A 17,397-nucleotide genomic window follows, 5' to 3' on the forward strand; every position below is an offset into this window, starting at 1 on the left:
GCAGCATTTTCTGTTTCCCATCTGCCAAACAAGGTCAGCTACTTCTTTGAACAATCCTGTTCCAGTAGCTGTGAAACACAAAGAGAAAAGAGGGGAAGGTTTTTCTGGAGAGGCTGGTGGTTAGGAAGAAGGTGGGTTTAAGTTTTCAGCTTTTGTTTTGGAGAGGGAAGCTCCCTGGTCTCAGGCTTCCCCTTTTCAGAATCTTGGTTGAAAAGCCCTTTTGTCTTTCTTTGCTTCTCCTGCTAAAGCGCCAGGTGCAGAACTGGATTCCCAGGGGAATCCGAGCATCACCACATCACCGCTGTCAACGCTGACAGCCCTTAGTCCTGAGTGGCATTGCCTATTGTGGCTGCAAACTCCAAACACTGAAAGAGAAGATGAAAGAGAGGGTTGTGCAAGCAGGTGAGGAGACAGTGCTCTGGAGGCCAGGGCTCAAGTGTGGTGCTTAGGGAGCTCAGGCTCAGGCAGGACAGGACTTCAGCTGTGAAGATGGCCAGGGCTCCTTTGTTTCCCCCGCTAGCAACCCTCTTCCAAGTGAGCCTTGTGCATAGAACCAGCCAAAAACCGTGGTGACCAACAACCTTGGTGCATGCCTTATGTTTTTACTTCTACTGGTGTAAAAAATTTAGTCTCTATCATGAATCACACAGGGTCATTCTGAGTAATGAAGCAAAAGGACAGAGTGTAGTAGAGAAAACTGGGTGAGAGAGGGTGCTTAGCGCCCAGGACAAAACTATGCCTGGGCTGCTTTGTGGTTAATAACTAGTCTCTAAGCATTTGTCTGTGAATTGGTTTCTTTTACACATGTGTAATGAAATATTGGAAGTTTTCCCTGAACAGAGAAATGCAACCTCAGTTCAGACCCAAGACTTGCTTTTGGGCATCTTTATCTGAGTGCTCCAAAGGGCCTTCAAAATGAACACCTCTTCAGAAGGTCTTGATCTTCACCCACAAATCTTTTTCATGCCTGCCTTTCCTGGTGAATGGCATCACCATCTATATAATCAACTATCCAAACACCTGGGAGTCGTCTTTGCCCCTCCTCCTCCACTTGCTGCTCTCAGAAGATGTGATAGCTCTACAATACCTGCGTGGCCTCATAGCCACTATCTGCCCCTTCGCCCTCCTACCAGCTCCTTACTTCAAGGCTCTTGTTATTGGGGGACTTCTAGTGAGGGGAGAAAGACAGCCTCAAATAATATATATATATATATATATATATATATATAAAAAAAAATATATACATATAAATCTCAAATCATTTTCTGTTGTACCTCATCCCTAAGTCCTGCTCCCCTCCTCAAGGCAAATATTTACTATTAATAGGGGTTTGGTATGTAGAGTTTTCATTAATCTTTATGCCTTTTCACATATGAAAATGCATATATGAAATGCATAATTTCTTGACATAAATATCCTATACAAAGCAGTCTGCATTTCTTAATTTTACAAATATCATGAAGGCATTTCCATGTCAGCACAGATAAATCTTTCTTTTAAGATATGGACGGTATTCTAGTGTAGAGAACATCTGTTCTTTTGACAGTGTCTTGATTTCCCCTTGGAAACTGCTGCCCATAGTTTATTCATGGAGCTCATCACCTTACTCTCTTTCCAAGAGTGGGATTGTGATTTAAATTGGGCTAGGTATGTCACAAGAGTGGTCCAGAGCTGGGTAAGTGCTTCAGGCTGGGTCGATAAAGGTCAGGGCTGAGACTTCTGGTTGCTAAGCTTCAGGGTCTCTCCCTCCTGCACATCTATAACCGGTGAGTCTAGAACACAGCAGAACTCGCTCCCACTACTTAGAGCTATCTTCTTCAGTGAGTAACCAGAACTTGGTTTCATTTTACAAGCTGATTCTTACATCTGTCATTTTTTAAAGGCCCTTTATCATTTCTGGTTCACAGAGGGCATTGCTTGTGCTCCCTGGTCTGTTCTAGATTTTTAACAATAACTCTTTTGTCACTTCTATTATACGATACTGTGCACATGGCCTTGCAATTGTCTATTTACTTATCTGTCTCTGGATTTGACTCTTTCCAGACAGACAATTATTAATTATCCATCTGTCTGGCATTTGCTAGTCACTCATGAATGTTTATTGCATAACTAACTAAATAAAAAATTGACCTTGCATTCACCTTCTCTGATGGTTCAAGAGACTCCAACAAAGTTTTGTGCTGCCTTGTGCTGAATTATTATTGTTCAGCAAATATTTACTCCCCCATCAGAATTCCATGAAGGAAGTATATTTTTCCTACACTGACTTTGTCCTGGACCACAGTACTTTCTTGGTCCAGTGGGATGGGAGTGGAAAAGTTGAGGGGAGGCTTGGCCTATGCTTGAGTGGCAGGTCTTTCCATCTCACATACCTGTCCCTCGCATTGTGAAGAACACGACATAGGGAGATACTGGTTCAAAGAGACTGAGAGACTGAGAGGAGCAGATCTGGACCCAATCATCATCCTAGAGACCGAGCTAGCGCCTGGTAGCTGAGCCAGCTTTCATTTATCTGCAGAGATGTGAGTGAGAAGATGCTTATTATTGTCTATCACTGACATTCAGGGGAGGGGTTGCAACACAATATTATGGTAGCTAGTGGCCAACTGAAACATACACATTAGAGCCACCTGGGGTGCTTGTTATGAATGAAACATCTGAGCCCCACCCAAGGCCTCATCACTGAGCGCCTCTTTCTACTACAAGAGTACCTGTGGAGAATCTTTGGTTCACTGATAGGCTGCAGACATTTATTAGCATGCTGGACCTGGAAAGAGCAGTAGGTTAGCACCCAAGGAAGTGCTACATTTATCTATGAAAAATTGTTCTGAGAGATTTGACACTAAAGAAGCCGGAAGCAAAATTTTCTCACAGAATCATTTAATTAAAGAAGTGGGAATTAAGGAATCTAAAGACTTGCTTTTAAAATCATTTATGTTTATTTTATGTGTATAAGTGTTTTGTCTGCTTGTATGTTTAAGTGTACCTGACCATGCAATTCCCATGGAGTCCAGAAGAGGGTGTCAGATTCCTGGAACTGGATTAGGGACCGTTGTTAGCTACAGTGTGGGTGCTGGGAACCAAACCTGGAACTGGGTCCTCTGGAAGAGCAGTCAGTGCTTTTAACCACTAAGCCATCTATCCAGCCCCAGCTTCTTGAAGAGATTTCTAAATACAGCATTGCTCAAACAGTTGTCCTTCTGTTCACGTATCCAGCTAAGGATTGCTTGTTTAAACTGGAATCAGTAAAAACTAGTCAGCCTGTAAAATGGTAATGGTAACACAATATTAACTTATTAAACACATGTTTAGTATATGCTTTTACTACTAAGAATTCTGCAATCAACTATGCCTAAAATAGACTCCTTACCTTCTCCTTCTAAGCCCATTAGCTTTGTTCCCTCAATGTGCACATGTGAGAGTTTGAAAGAAAACTAGATGATGCGGGGGTTTGTATTTGTTTGACTGGTTTTTTTTTTTTTCAGTTTTTAAATTTCAGGTTTTAAAAAAATTATTTATTGAGAATTTCATACCTGCATATAAGGTGTTTTGATCAAATCCATGCTCATGCCCTCCTCTCCAACTCCTCCCATATCTCCCATCACTTTTTTCTGATAATTTCATGTACTCTTTCTTCTTCTTTGATTGATTTTTTTTAAAATGGGGCTTTTGGCTACTCTAATATTCCCCCCTCTAAAGAGGTAACCCTAAAATCTTTTAAGGATTTGATAAAAGCTCCCAAATATTGTCAACATTTTTGGCCTTTGGAACAGAGTATGTTGCTAAGAGGCCCAAGGACATTGTGACTTTTAGCCAAGAAACTGGCTACTTTTCTTTGGGGTCTTTTTATCCTAACTGTCTAGCCAATTCCTACCTCCTATTCTTATCACACCATCCTCTGAAGAGGTTACCCAGATTGCCAATAGAGAATCAGGACGCAGACTGCTCTGGCTTCTTCCATGCTGAACAGGGACACAGGGTGAGGCAATTGGGGTTCCCCTTCAGTGAAGACTGCCAAATTGCATTAACTCTTATCTCTAGGGGAAAGTAAGTCCTTGACTCGTGAATAGGAGATGTGAAGGAGAAGTAAAGGCAAGAGTAATTAGCATTACAAGTTCTAGACAAGGAACTAGAAAAAAGTTAGAACAGGGCAATTTTCCTACGAGAGTCCATTGGAATTCCTTGACAAGGGCTTCCAAAAGCATCCCTCTATTGGGTTCCTCCTCATTTTTCTTTTGTCTTCCAAGGCTGGATTCAGGATCTGCTTTCAGGTATTTTGATAACTGTTGGAGAGGTTAGAATCAGTGTCAGTTCCCTCTCAAAGGCTTCTAGATAGAGGCAGAAAACAAATTTATCCATCATTTTAGAACAATAGCTGGTTGTCTCCCTTAGCTACAGGTGGGCACTACAGTATTGGAGACCAAGATTTGAAGTCTTACATCTGAGCAGCACTTTCTGGTTAGGAACAAAATCATCAATGAGAAATAATTGTCTAAATAACTTTTTTTTTTATTATTTTTATTTATGTGTATGCCTATATTGCTTGCATGTAGGTAAGTGCACCCATGTCGTACAATGCCCTTGGAGGACAGAAGAGGTTGTTGGATTCCCTGGAACTGGAGTTACAGACAGTTGTTAGCTGCCATGTGGGTGCTGGGGTTCAACCTGGGTCTTCTGCAAGAACAACCAGTGTTCTTAACCGCTGAACCATTCTCTAGCCCCCTAAATAACTTTTTATATAGACTTAAGCCTAATGTCTGGGACATGAAATCCCTTGAACTCTTAAAGGAAAATACTGATGACTTTACTCTTTGGTTATACTTTCCTTTTGGGTGTTTAAGACCATACAGTTGGCCCAAATAAATAAATTTATTTTTACACTTAAGGTCATTTGAGGATCTGTTCCTTCAGGGTCACATGGGTTTGGGAGGAGCTCCTGGCTCCTTTCTTTTACCAGTTCCATCTATGTGAAGATAAGTCAAAGGTCCTGCTCAACTATGTCTGGCTTCACTTGGAAGCATGAATGAGATGTTGCCTCTGAGTTGACCCTCCTCTTTGTAGACTGGACACTGGTTCAAATCCATCTCGTGGGGTCTCCATGTCCTCCCTGAACAAGAAGACAAGTGACTCAACACAGTTATAGGACATTTTGAGAGATGTTCCATAGTCCCCTGGAACTTAGTCAACCGTGGAGGGCAAGGGGCATGTTTGATTGGTTTTTAAAAATATTTTATTTATTTTTATTTGATGTGTATGAATGTATTGCCTGCATGAGTGTTAGGTGTATCCATGTCATGCAGTGCCCGAAGAGGTCAGAAGAGGGCTTTGGATCCCCTGGAACTGGAGTTAGGATGGTTGTTAGATGTCATGTGGGTGCTGGGAATTGAACCTGGGTCTTCTGCAAGAGCAGACAGTGCTATTACCTGCTGAGCCATCTCTCCAGCCCCTGTTTGCTTTCGAAACAGGATCTCACTCTGTAGCCCAGACTGGCCTCATAATGATCCTTCTTCTGCCTCAGCCTTTTGAGTATTGAGATTATAGAGCTACCCTGTCTGGCCGATGTGATTCTTGCCTTCCGAATGCCTGCCCGAGATGATTTCCTCACCTTTCCAAACGTTTGATCTGCTTTGGGTCCCACCTAGTATCCTGGCTCGTGGAAAGAGTTCTTTAAATGAAACAAGACAAAATCATTTCTCTCCTTAACCTTGAATTACTTCAGCATTGCAGTCCCATCACCCCTTTCTAAGCTAGGAGATGGAACCACTCAGCTGCTGTGTAGGAGGCCAGGTTCCTGAACTTGGGGTTCAGCAGTGTCAGTGCTTCCTGGGTATGAGCCTAGACAATAAGCTAGAGACACTGCAATGGGACACTGGGATAATTACCCTTTCAGATCATGAAGTCCATGCCTTGAGAAAGCCATTTTTGGTAGCAGACAGAAATGAAAGGACTGAAATCTTCAGGGAGCCTTGCTCTGTGATTAATATGCAGCAGAAGAAAGCATTGATTTCTGTTATTTGCTCCTCTGAAGTTCATTGGCTAATTGAGGAGAATGGATTACTGAAGTAACCTTTGGCTGCTGACAACATGGAGCATATGATGTGATTATATTTTGTGAGCAATAACATTGTGTATCTAAGGCTTTCCCTTGTGGCTTAACTTCTAAAACAGACAAGTAGACTCCTAATGATATGATCTTTATCTTCTTTACCGATAGTTCCTAATGGCATCAAATGCTGCAAATGCAAGCATTTTTAGATCAAGCTTTGTGCCTTTGATGCTATTTTCTACCTGGAGAGCTCTAAAATGATATTTAACAATCGTTAAATAGGAGAACGGAAGCCGTAAACTTATGATATGGCTTCTTTGTAATGTTGATGCCCTCACTAACTGATACAACTTGGCATCTCTCAGACTGTTATTTTCATCACTGAGAAGACCTATAACTGAACATCCAAATAACATGGCTTAAGCAAGTTCACACCCTTGCTCCTGAGTGATGTTTCAGAACTGGAATCACCTAGACATTTGTCCTCTGAGTCAGATGCCATTGTTGTCTGTAATAGTCAATTTTATGTGTCAACATGTCTGGACTAAGGGTAACATATTATTGCCAGGCATGTCTATGCAGGTGTTTCAGGAACAGAGTAGCATTTAACTGGTGAACTGAAAACAGCCAATGGCCTCTCCAAGGTATATGGGTATCCATCCCATCAAGGGCCTGAATAGTAGAGGAAGGATGAATTCATTCTCTTTGCTTGAGTAATGACATCCTGTTCTTGCATACTGCTGCTCCTGATTCTCAGGCATTCAGACTAAGTAAGACTCATAAAACCAGTCCCTTATTCTAAGACCTTCAAATCGAATTATACCCCCAGTTTTCTTGTCTCTCCAGCTTACATACAGTACTTCATGGGGTTTCTTGCTCCCCATAATTGTATGAGTCATTTAATTATTATAAGAAGTGTGTGTGTTTGTATTTATCTAAGTGGTTCTGTTTCTCTAAATAACCCAGCCTAATATAGACCAAGAGTGGTTTTAAAGGTACAGATTTTTTTTTTTTTTTTTTTTGAGACAGGGTCTCCCTGTAGCCCCTGGTGGCCTGGAACTCGCCACGTAGACAATGCTGGCCTCGAACTCACAAAGATCTGCTTGCCTCTGCTTCCCTAGTGCTGTTATTAAGGGTGTGCGCCACAGCACCTGGCCAAAGGTATAGAATTTAAAGGATGTATTTTCTGAATCATCCTGGGTTTCTGGAATTGGTTTTAGAACCTGACTAGCATTAAAGATGCTAGTGACTATAGTTCTGGAAGTACAGACAACAGTGATAGTTCATGGCATGAACTGTACATAAAGTTTTGCAAAATATCCCCATTGGATATTACTTGTCAATCACTTATAAGAAATAGGGAGTGAATGTGTGTGAATATGATCAAAGCACATTATATGCATGTATGAAAGTGTTATTATATATCCAAAGATTTTTTTGATTTCTTTATGTATGTGTCTGTATATGTCTACCTGTGGGTGTGCAGGTATGTGTGGAGGCCAGAAGAGGGCATCAGGTCCCTCAGAGCATGATTGTGCAGCAAGTGCTCTTAAGCATCGAGGCATCTCTCTAGGCTCTGTCTTAAGATATTTAAAAAAGAAGCAAGGAACTAAGTGACTTCACGACACTCATTTTATGTATTCATTTATTATTTATTATTTTTATTTTATGTGTATGAGTGTATTACTTGCATGTGTGTAAACACATCCATGTCGTGCAATGTCCGCAAAGGTCAGAAGAGGGTATCAGATCCCTTGGAGCTGGAGTTATTGACAGTTGTCAGCCACCATGTGGGTCCTGGGAATTGAACCTGGATGCTCTGCAAGAGCAGCCAGTACTCTTAACCACTGAGTCATCTCTCCAGCCCCAACTCTAGGTATTTATAAACAATTTTGGGAACTAAGAAATTCAGTGACATTGATCAGTTGCCCTATAGTCACTGGGCAAAAAAGTGAAAGAAAAAGATGAGCACAGGGATTTAAGTTCCCATCTTAAGCATTGCAATAACGACCTAAGAGCTTCTAGGTGTGCTAGAAAGATCTCTCTGAAAGAGATCTTTATCTCTCAAGCCCAGAGGCTGAAATTGCTGGATATCAAACAGAACCTCATCCCATGACTGCCTAAATTACAACACAAGCCAATTCCCAGGTTTGAAGAGTATCTATCTTTGTTTGTTTCTTCATTTGTTTGAGATAACCTCTCACACTGAAGCCCTGTCTAGCCTGGAACTCATTATATAGATCAGGCTGGCCTTGAACTCACAGAAATCTACCCACCTCTGCCTTCCAAGTGCTGGGATTAAAGGTATGTGTCATCATGTCCAGCTGAGTGTCTACTTTTTTAAAAATATTTTATTATTTTTATTTTATGTGTATGCGTGTATTGCCTGCGTGTAGGTAAGTGCACCCATGTCGTGCAATGCGCACGGAAGACATTAGAGGCTGTCGGATCCCCTGTAACTGGAGTTACAGACAGTTGGTAGCTGCCATGTGGGTGCTGGGATTCGAACCCCAGTCTTCTGCAAGAACAGTCAGTGTTTTTAACCACTGAGCCATCTTTCCAGCCCTGAGTGTCTACTTTTAAAATGAGGATATTGAGCGAGATAGAAGATCCCACAAATTGAAATGGGAACATATGTGAAGACTCTGGTAAAGCTGGGGATAGTAAACCCCTAAATTCTGATGCGTCTTCCTTGTCGGTAGAAGAGGTCTCTCTAACTTCCATTGCGATGGCCTCTTCATCTACAGTGATACTAGGCTTTCTATCTCCATCTGTGGGCACTGGCTTTGCAATTTCTGGGGAAGTTGTAATGGCTGCTACTGAGGCAGTCACCATGTCAGACAATGCTCATGCTCTTTGGGACCGCTTTTTGCTTCTGATCTCAATGTTGGCTCAAATCTTAGCACATTCCTACAGATGAGGTACAAAATTGAGACCCATGGAAGTACGATCTACCTTGAAAGAACTACTTGAGTTTTCTCACTTATACAAATATCTCGGGAACATGTATTGGAGTGGATATTGGGGGTGTGGGATAATAGTTGAAGGAATATAAAATTGGATCAGGATGAATATATTGATATGAGCACACAAAATAGAGATTCTGCATTTAATGCTGCAGCTGGGGAGACAGAAAAGGCTCTGATTGACTAGGTGGCTGAAACAGGGATCAAAAGATAGCCTTCTGTTAGCAAACTGGAACTGCTTGACCTCCCTTGGTTTAGTGTAGAAAAAGGGATTCCAACTGTTCAGGAGATTGGAATACTAGGAAGGATTTTCCATTTAAGAACCACTCATCCACACTAGAAGGGTCCAGAACTTATGCCCTTCACCAACAGTTTGAGAAAGAAGTTTGTGCAAGGAGTCTGGCATCCTTGAATGGCTCCATGATTTCTCCTCTCTGACTTCCAGATCTTGCAGTAGAAGCTGAAGCTACTTGATTAAAAAAAACCAAAGACTAAATATAATGGATGGCAGAGGCCAAGTGGCCACACTAACTGATAAAGGCAGGGTGAGTGTAATTACCATAACACATAGCATGGCCAAAGTAACAATCTGAATAATCCAACTCTTACAGACCCGTGGCACTGGCTGGTTAATTGTGATACGTCTAGAAGCAAAATATATAGGAACCCTACTAAATTCTCACTTGATATGTATACATTGAAAAATTCTAGGTCAGCTGCGCATGACGGCATACCCTTTATGATCCCAGTATTTGGGAGGTGGAGGCAAGTGAATTTTAAGTTTGAGGTCAACCTGGCTACATAGAAATAACCTGTCCCAAAAAACCAGACAGACACAGACACAGACACAGACACACACACAGACACAGACACACACAGACACAGACACACAGACACAGACACAGACACAGACACACACACACACACACACACACACACACACACACACACAGAGAAGAAAACAAGAGAAAAAAGAAAAATTCTAGGTCAAGTGAATAAAATTTCAACCAGAATCATAAAAACAGTTAGGAACTCTTATTCCCACACCTGAGACTGCTTACAGGCCCACAACACCTTGATGGAAAAGGAGGTCAGATCCTTTCAAAGGAGAATCCCACCATATTATGGAATATAAAAATTGTTACTATTTTCCAGGTCTTCCCTAGGGGGCTGGCAGCTTTTCCCTGAGGTAACTGTACTGAGGAAATCCTCAGTGACTACGGTGGTTCCAGGGGGTCCAAAATGTTAGCACCCCTTCAGCTAGAATAGGGGCTTTGGGAGGTCAGATGATGATTGGAATTTTATCTTAGGTCTGCTTTATAGTGAAGCTAGTGGGTCCCTGAATCCATTCTGCAGTTATTTCCCAAGTTCCAGAATGCTTAATTAGAATAGAAATAGTTAAACAGCTTACAGAATCTCCACATGGGTTCCCTGAGCTGTAGAGTCAGGGCTATTATGTTGGAGAAAGCTAAATGGAAGCCATTAGAGCAGCTTCTGGCTAGGAACATAGCAATCAGAAGCCACAGGGCATCCCCAGAGAGATGGGAAAACCCAGAGTCAATACTAAGGATATGAAAGAGGCAGAGGTGATAATTCCCACCACATTCTCATCCAAATCTCCTTCATTGGCCTCTGGAGAAGGGGGATGGATCTTGGAGAATGTCCATGGTTTTTTGTAAGCTTAACCAATGGTGATTCTGACTGCAGCTGCTGTACCAGATGTGGTTTCATTGCTTGAGCAAACTAACACATCTCCTGATACCTGGTATGCAGTTATTGGTCTAAAAAATTCTTTTTTCTGGGGCTGGAGAGATGGCTCAGTGGTTAAGAGAAATGACTGCTCTTGCAGAGGATGTGGGTTTGATACCCAGCACCCACATGTCAGCTACGAACCATCTTTAACTCCAGTTCCAGGGGAATCCAAACCCTTCTTCTGACCTCTGTGGCATTGCACGACTTGGGTGCACTCACATGCATGCAGGCAATATTCCTACACATGAAATAAAAATAGTAAATTAAAAAAAAAATTCTTTTTCCTTTTCCCTGTCATAAGAACCACCAGAAGCAGTTTGCTTTATGCTGATAAAGCTAGCAATAATACACTTTCACTGCCCTATCTCAGGAGTGAATTGATTCTCAGGCCTGTGTTAAAACTTAGTTCACAGACATTTTGATTGAAAAGCTCCTTCCCTGAGATCACACTCACTGATGATGCTGGGCTGATCGGACCATGTAAGCAAGGCATTATCAACTGCTTTAGAGTTATTGGTAGGACATTTGCGTGTCTGAGGCTTGGAAAGAAATCTGACTAAATTTTTGGACCTGTCTATCTTAGGGAAGATTTTAGGAGTACAGTAGTCTGGAGTATGTTGAGATATCCTAAGATGTAGGTTAAGTTGTTGCACCTGGCTGCTCCAAGAAAGAATTCAATACCTAGGAAGCCTCTTTGCATTTTAGAGGTAACAGAGTTCTCATTTGGCATGTTACTCCTCTGTCCATTTACAAGTGAGCCAAAAAGCTACTGGTTTTGTGTAGGCCCCAAAGAAGAGAAGGCTCTGCAGCTAGTCCAGGCTGCTGAACAGGCTGCTCTGCCACTTGGGCCTTGATCAATCCATTGGTACTTGAAATGGCAGACAGAGGTGTGGGCCCCTACTGGTGAATCATTACAAAGGCCTTTGGGATTTTAAAGCAAGACTCTGTCCACCACATGTAGGTAATTACTGTTCTTTTGAGAGCATTCTTAAGATTTATTTTTATTTTTTTAAGTATGTATATATGCGTAAGTCTGTGTGTGGGTATGTGCACATGGGTGCCAGTGGGGAGTTGCAGGCAGTTGTGAACTGTCTTATCTGGGTGCTGGGAACTGAACTCAGGTCCTTTGCAAGAGCAAAATGTGCTCTTAACCACCAAGCCATCTCTCCAGCCTCCTTTTGAGAATATTTTCTTTTATTTTGATTCATTTATTTTTATTTTATGTGTATGAGAATTTTGCCTGCATGTAAGTGCACCATATGTGTGCAGTGCTCATGAAGGCCAGAAGAGGGCGTTGGAACCCTTGGAACTGGAATTGGACATGGCTGTTAGCTACCATGTGGGTGCTGGGAATTGAACCCCAGTCCTCTGCAAGAGCAGCCAGTGCTCTTAAGTAGTGAGGCATTTCTCTAGTCCCTTAAGAGCATTCTTAGCATGAATATGTTGTCTGCTAAGAGACTGTATGCTGACCATGGGTCACCAAGCTACAGTGTAGTCTAAGCTGTCCAGTGTAAATTGGTTTTATCTGGCGCATCAAGGCATAAAGCTGGGCACACATCATCTAATGGAAACACACACACACACACACACAGGCCCAAGCAGGCCCTGATAGTACAAGTAAATTCTATAAAGAAGTGAACCAAATACCCATGGTCCTCAGTCTTGCTAAACTACTTTCTTTCTGTAATCTTCACCTAGGGCCTCATGGGGAGTTCCCTGTGACAGGGGAAGAGAAGACTCAGGCCTGGTTTAGAAACAGGTGGTTGTGTACCATGTGAAAGTAGACAGCTGCAGCACTGTAGCCCCTTCTGGGACAATCCTGAGGGATAGGCTGCTGAAAGAGATTCCTCCCAATGAGCACAACTCTGTGGGGGAGACCAGTGATGAAAGTGTGTACTTATCTTAGATGATAAAGTGGCCAGAGGTAAATGTGACCATTTACCTATTCCCTGGTTGTTTACAATGGTTTGCCTGGATGGTCAGGGCCTTGGAAAGAATGTGATAAGAAAATCGATGACAAAGAAGTCTTGGTGAGAGGATATGGATAGATCTGAGTGGGTAAAAAATCAGGAGGCCTTTTGTGTCCTATGTGAATGGTCACCAATGGGGAAAACTTAGTGAAGGAGAATTTTAATGATCAAGCAGATAGGATGACCCATTCTGTAGATGCCGGTCAATCTCTCTCTCCAGCCACCCCTGTTATTGTTCAATAGGCTCATAAATAAAGCCATGATGGCAGCTAGCTAGGGTTAGCTAGGACCACCTCTGAACACTCAATCTGCCAGTAGCAGAAACTAACATAGACTCTATAATATGGAATAATTCCCCAGTGCCAACCAGCCATCTGATGGCAGGCTGATTACTTTGGATTGCTTCCATCATGGAAGGGGTAGCATTGTGTCCTTGCTGGGATAGACATGTACACAATGTTTCTGCCCAAACTACTATCTGTGGGTTTACAGAATGTCTTACACATAATCAGACTATTCCATACAGAATTGCTTCTGATTGAGAAATTCACTTCAGCACAGATGTGTGGCAATGGGTTAATGTTTATGAAATCTATCCTGCAATAGCTGGCTGGATAGAATGGCAGAACGAGCTTTTGAAGACTCAGTTCCAGCTCCTGAAATGCCTTGCAAGGCAGGGTCAAAGCTCCTCGGAGGCTATATATACTCTGAGTGAGAGTCTGAGACACAATGCTGCCTCTCTCATAGCCAGGAGTCATGATTCCAGTAAAGAAGGGGTAGAGATGGAGAAGATGCCATGTACTATAATCTGGAATGTCCATTAATGACATTTTTGCTTTCTCAGATCTTATTTAGATCTTAGTTTCAGAGGGAGAAATAGATCTACCAAGAGACATAACAAAGATACCACTGAATTGGAAGTTTAGACAGCCCGCCACCTGGCCATATTGGTTCCTCATGCCTCTGAATCGACAGGCAAAGAAAGGAGTTGTGGTGTCACCTGGATGATTGATCCAACTTCCAAGGGGGAAGTCCGACTACTGCTCCACCATGGAAGCAAGGAAGAGTACGTCTGGAATACAGGAGATACTTTGAGTGTTTCTAAGTGTTACCACATCCTGTGATTGAAATCAATGGAAAACTATAATAGGAAGGACTACTGATGTTCAGCCTTTGAGGAATGCAAGTTTGTGCCACACTGGGATTGAGAACCGTGATACCTGAGATGCTTGCTGAGAGCAAAGGGAATACAGACTAAATAACAGAAGGTGGTTAGAAATGCCAGCTACGATCATGTAAACTGTAATTGTCATTCTATTTATCTACTTCCTCCTATTTATCTGTGAATACATGTGTGTGCACACGTATACATACTAAGCACATAGCTTACCTTTATTTTCTTTTATTCATTTACCTTGTAACATGAGTTATACTGACTTTTCATCAGTGTTTAAGTTTTTTAAATTTTGCATCATAATATTTAAGTTATGGGCCATAAGGAGACAAATAAACATCACTCAGCAACTTTACATGTTCTTCCAGTGAAGGGATTAGTGCATTTTAGTTGTATGCAGGGTAGTCATATTATGTTAGGTGGAATTATGATCCTGTTGTTGTCTTTATTTAGAGATTAATTATAATTTAAGGAGGTGAATATAGGTGCCAAGTTCACAAACTGTGGATGTGTGCTGGTTACTGTTATGTAGTAGTTGACTGGGGCAAGGGGTGCCTGGAAAGCCAATGAAACATTATTCCTAGCATGTTGGAAGTTCTGGGAGAGAGTAGCATTTGAGCTGTTGCATTATCTGAAACAGACTGCCTTCCCCAGTGTGCTGGGCATCCAGTTCATTGAGGACTTGAATAGGACAAAAAGTTGGAGAAAAGGCCAATTTCATTTTCTGTACTTGAGTGGGGGCATTCATCTTGCCATGTGATGTAGCACCTCTGGTTTGGAGACATTCAGATTCATACCAGAACTTAGACCATCAGTCTCTGAACTATCCGTCTTCTGGACTCAAGCAAATTGCATCACTGGCTTTCCTGGTTTTCCAGCTTGCAGATGACAGCTTGTAGAATTCCTTGGCCTCCATAGCTCCATGAGTGAGTTTGTAAAATAAATCCTTTCATATGTATTTATATAGAGCCTATTGGTTCTGCTTTTCTAGATAACCCTAACTACTACTACAGTACTTACCCTGACCCCCTCTTTCTGGGCTGGTGTTGTGGAAAATCTTGTGACTGATTTTGCCTTTTGCCTTACATACCTATCATGTTGGAATGCAGTGCTTCCTGTTTCTTATCAGAGAGAAAACTATGTAAGTCACGTGGTTTCCAGGAATCTGAAACTTAGAGAAACTGAAATTTACCATGCTAATAGGGCATCTGGCCCACTAGATTGTAATAAGATACTAATCTGCCATGCTAATAAGGGATCCCATATGCTGTGTTATGATTGGACTATTACCCTTATATAAGCCCATACTTTCCTGCAATAAAGCAGATCTGTGTCACTGAACCTGGTCTCCTGCGTCTGAATGTGGTGATGCTGGCGCAGACTCCTCACCAGCCCTGGGAACCGGACTGGATGGACAACTGATCGGTGGAACTGAGAGAGCCCGAGAGCAGCCATAGCCGGAGGAGAGCAGCCACAGCCGGCGACCACAGGCTAGAGTGCCCTATGTTTCCCTCACCATAGCTGTTTGCATGGCATACAACTACAACTTTTTTGGTGGCAGTTTCGCTTAGCCAATGGGAATCACCATGTCCAGAAAAGCCAGGGAGGTTGTGGTCCCAACCCCCACCCCCATCAATGACTGACCTATAGGGAGTAAAACAAAGTCTCAGCCCCTTTGCTTCAAGGTAGAACAAATGGGCATAGTTTGTACTCCAGAGTTCCCAGTGACAACAGGCTAAGGCGATTTCTTGGAAACCACACCCCTGCTTCCTTCCACATTCTATGTCCTTAATTCACACACAGACTTCTGGGAGATTTCTCACAACAAATTGTTTGTTGGAATGACTTATAAAATAGAATCTGGACTAATAACTTTTAACTAACCTTGCAACCAAAACACTACTGCAAACAAACTCAGTGAGCCATGTGCTCTTGTGACCTAGGCACCTGACCTTGGTTCCTCTGAACCTCAATTTGCTGTTCTACCCAAGATAGTGAATGAGTGTGGGTATGCTTGAGAATTAACAAATCAAAGCACTGAAAGGCAGTGCACTTTTATTGAAAACAATGAAGATTGAGAAAAATGCTTGACATTATGTGTATGAGATGTTTCAGGCCTACGAATGAAAGGGCAAGATTGTCTGATAAGAGAGGGGTGGGTAGATCCAAGCTTGTAATTTCTCAAAATTCATGTTGGAGAAACAGTTTTGAATAAAATTATTGGTGAGGCCTGGCTCAACAGCACAGTTCTAGGAGACACCTGAAGAAAGGGGGGGCCCTCTGAGTTCAGACCCACTCTTATAACTAAAGTTAAGAGTCAGCCTGTTTATTCAGGTATAACTGTAATGTTGGCATGGCAACGCCACAATTGTTTGCACAAGAATCTCCATCTTAGGTTTTACTTCCAAGGAATCTGTCCTAAGATACCCTTTCAGACAGGGTAAGAGAACTCTTTTTTAAGAATATGAGGACTTGACATTGAGGACAAGGTGGATAAGTTTTAAACACCAGTCTGAAACTCTTAAGGTGCATACAAGCACCACCTGAAAGCTAATCTGTCAGTTTCAGAAGCAGTTACAATAGGAATTGATCTGGATGCAATGGTCATAGACAAAGGTCTTCATCTGAATAGGAATGTCTTATAATCCAGCAGCACTTTGAACAGAAACCAATCCTTCATGAAAAATTAAGCACTGGCCAATTCATCTGTGATATTTACTTAGGAAAGACCATCAGTCTAATGTCCTACTTGGATTTTAGGTATTAGCAAAGTAAGATTAGAATTGAGGGGCGGGGGTGTTAAGAGCACAAATTAGTAATAGTAACAGGGATTTAATATTCATCATAGACAGGGTGCTAGAGATTTTCTCCACACATTTTCACTATATAACTCTGTGATCTTCAAGTTAGCATAGTAAGGACCCCATTTTCATGTAATAATTCAAAAGTATCACTCTCTCAAATATAAACTGAGTTAGTAGATGGTGAAAAACTGGTGTTGTGACTGGAACATGACTGAGTGAAAGGTCAACGCTTTCTTTTTTGAAACAAAGCAATCATCACTTTCCTTCTTAAAGCCTTTTTTTCATCTCACATCAAACACCTTTAGTTTTTCTTTTATGTTTCAATTTAATGTACCACCTCTTCACTAGGAGGAATGCTTTTTAGCTAAACTACTCAACATGAGAATGTATTAATTAAACACTAGCAGTTTTTGAAGTCAAATATAATCCAGAAGTGGCAGACAGTGAAGTCTCAGATATAATCACTACTGACTTCTTTCTGTAACTCATTTGTTTAGAGTATCTACAGAATTCAGTAGGTTCTGTTCTCTACATGGATGGAGTCCTGAGGTATTTTTGGTATATATTGACATCCTTTGAGATACTGGGGATTCCTAGAAATTTGTTTACTAACTAGTTACATGTGCACTCTGGGTTAAGAACAGTGTCAAGACATTGGTAATGAGCAGGGCAATGGCAGGGCTTT

Source organism: Nannospalax galili, unplaced genomic scaffold (genome assembly GCF_000622305.1).
Source record: "Nannospalax galili isolate Female #2095 unplaced genomic scaffold, S.galili_v1.0 scaffold856, whole genome shotgun sequence".
Lineage (NCBI taxonomy): Eukaryota > Metazoa > Chordata > Mammalia > Rodentia > Spalacidae > Nannospalax > Nannospalax galili.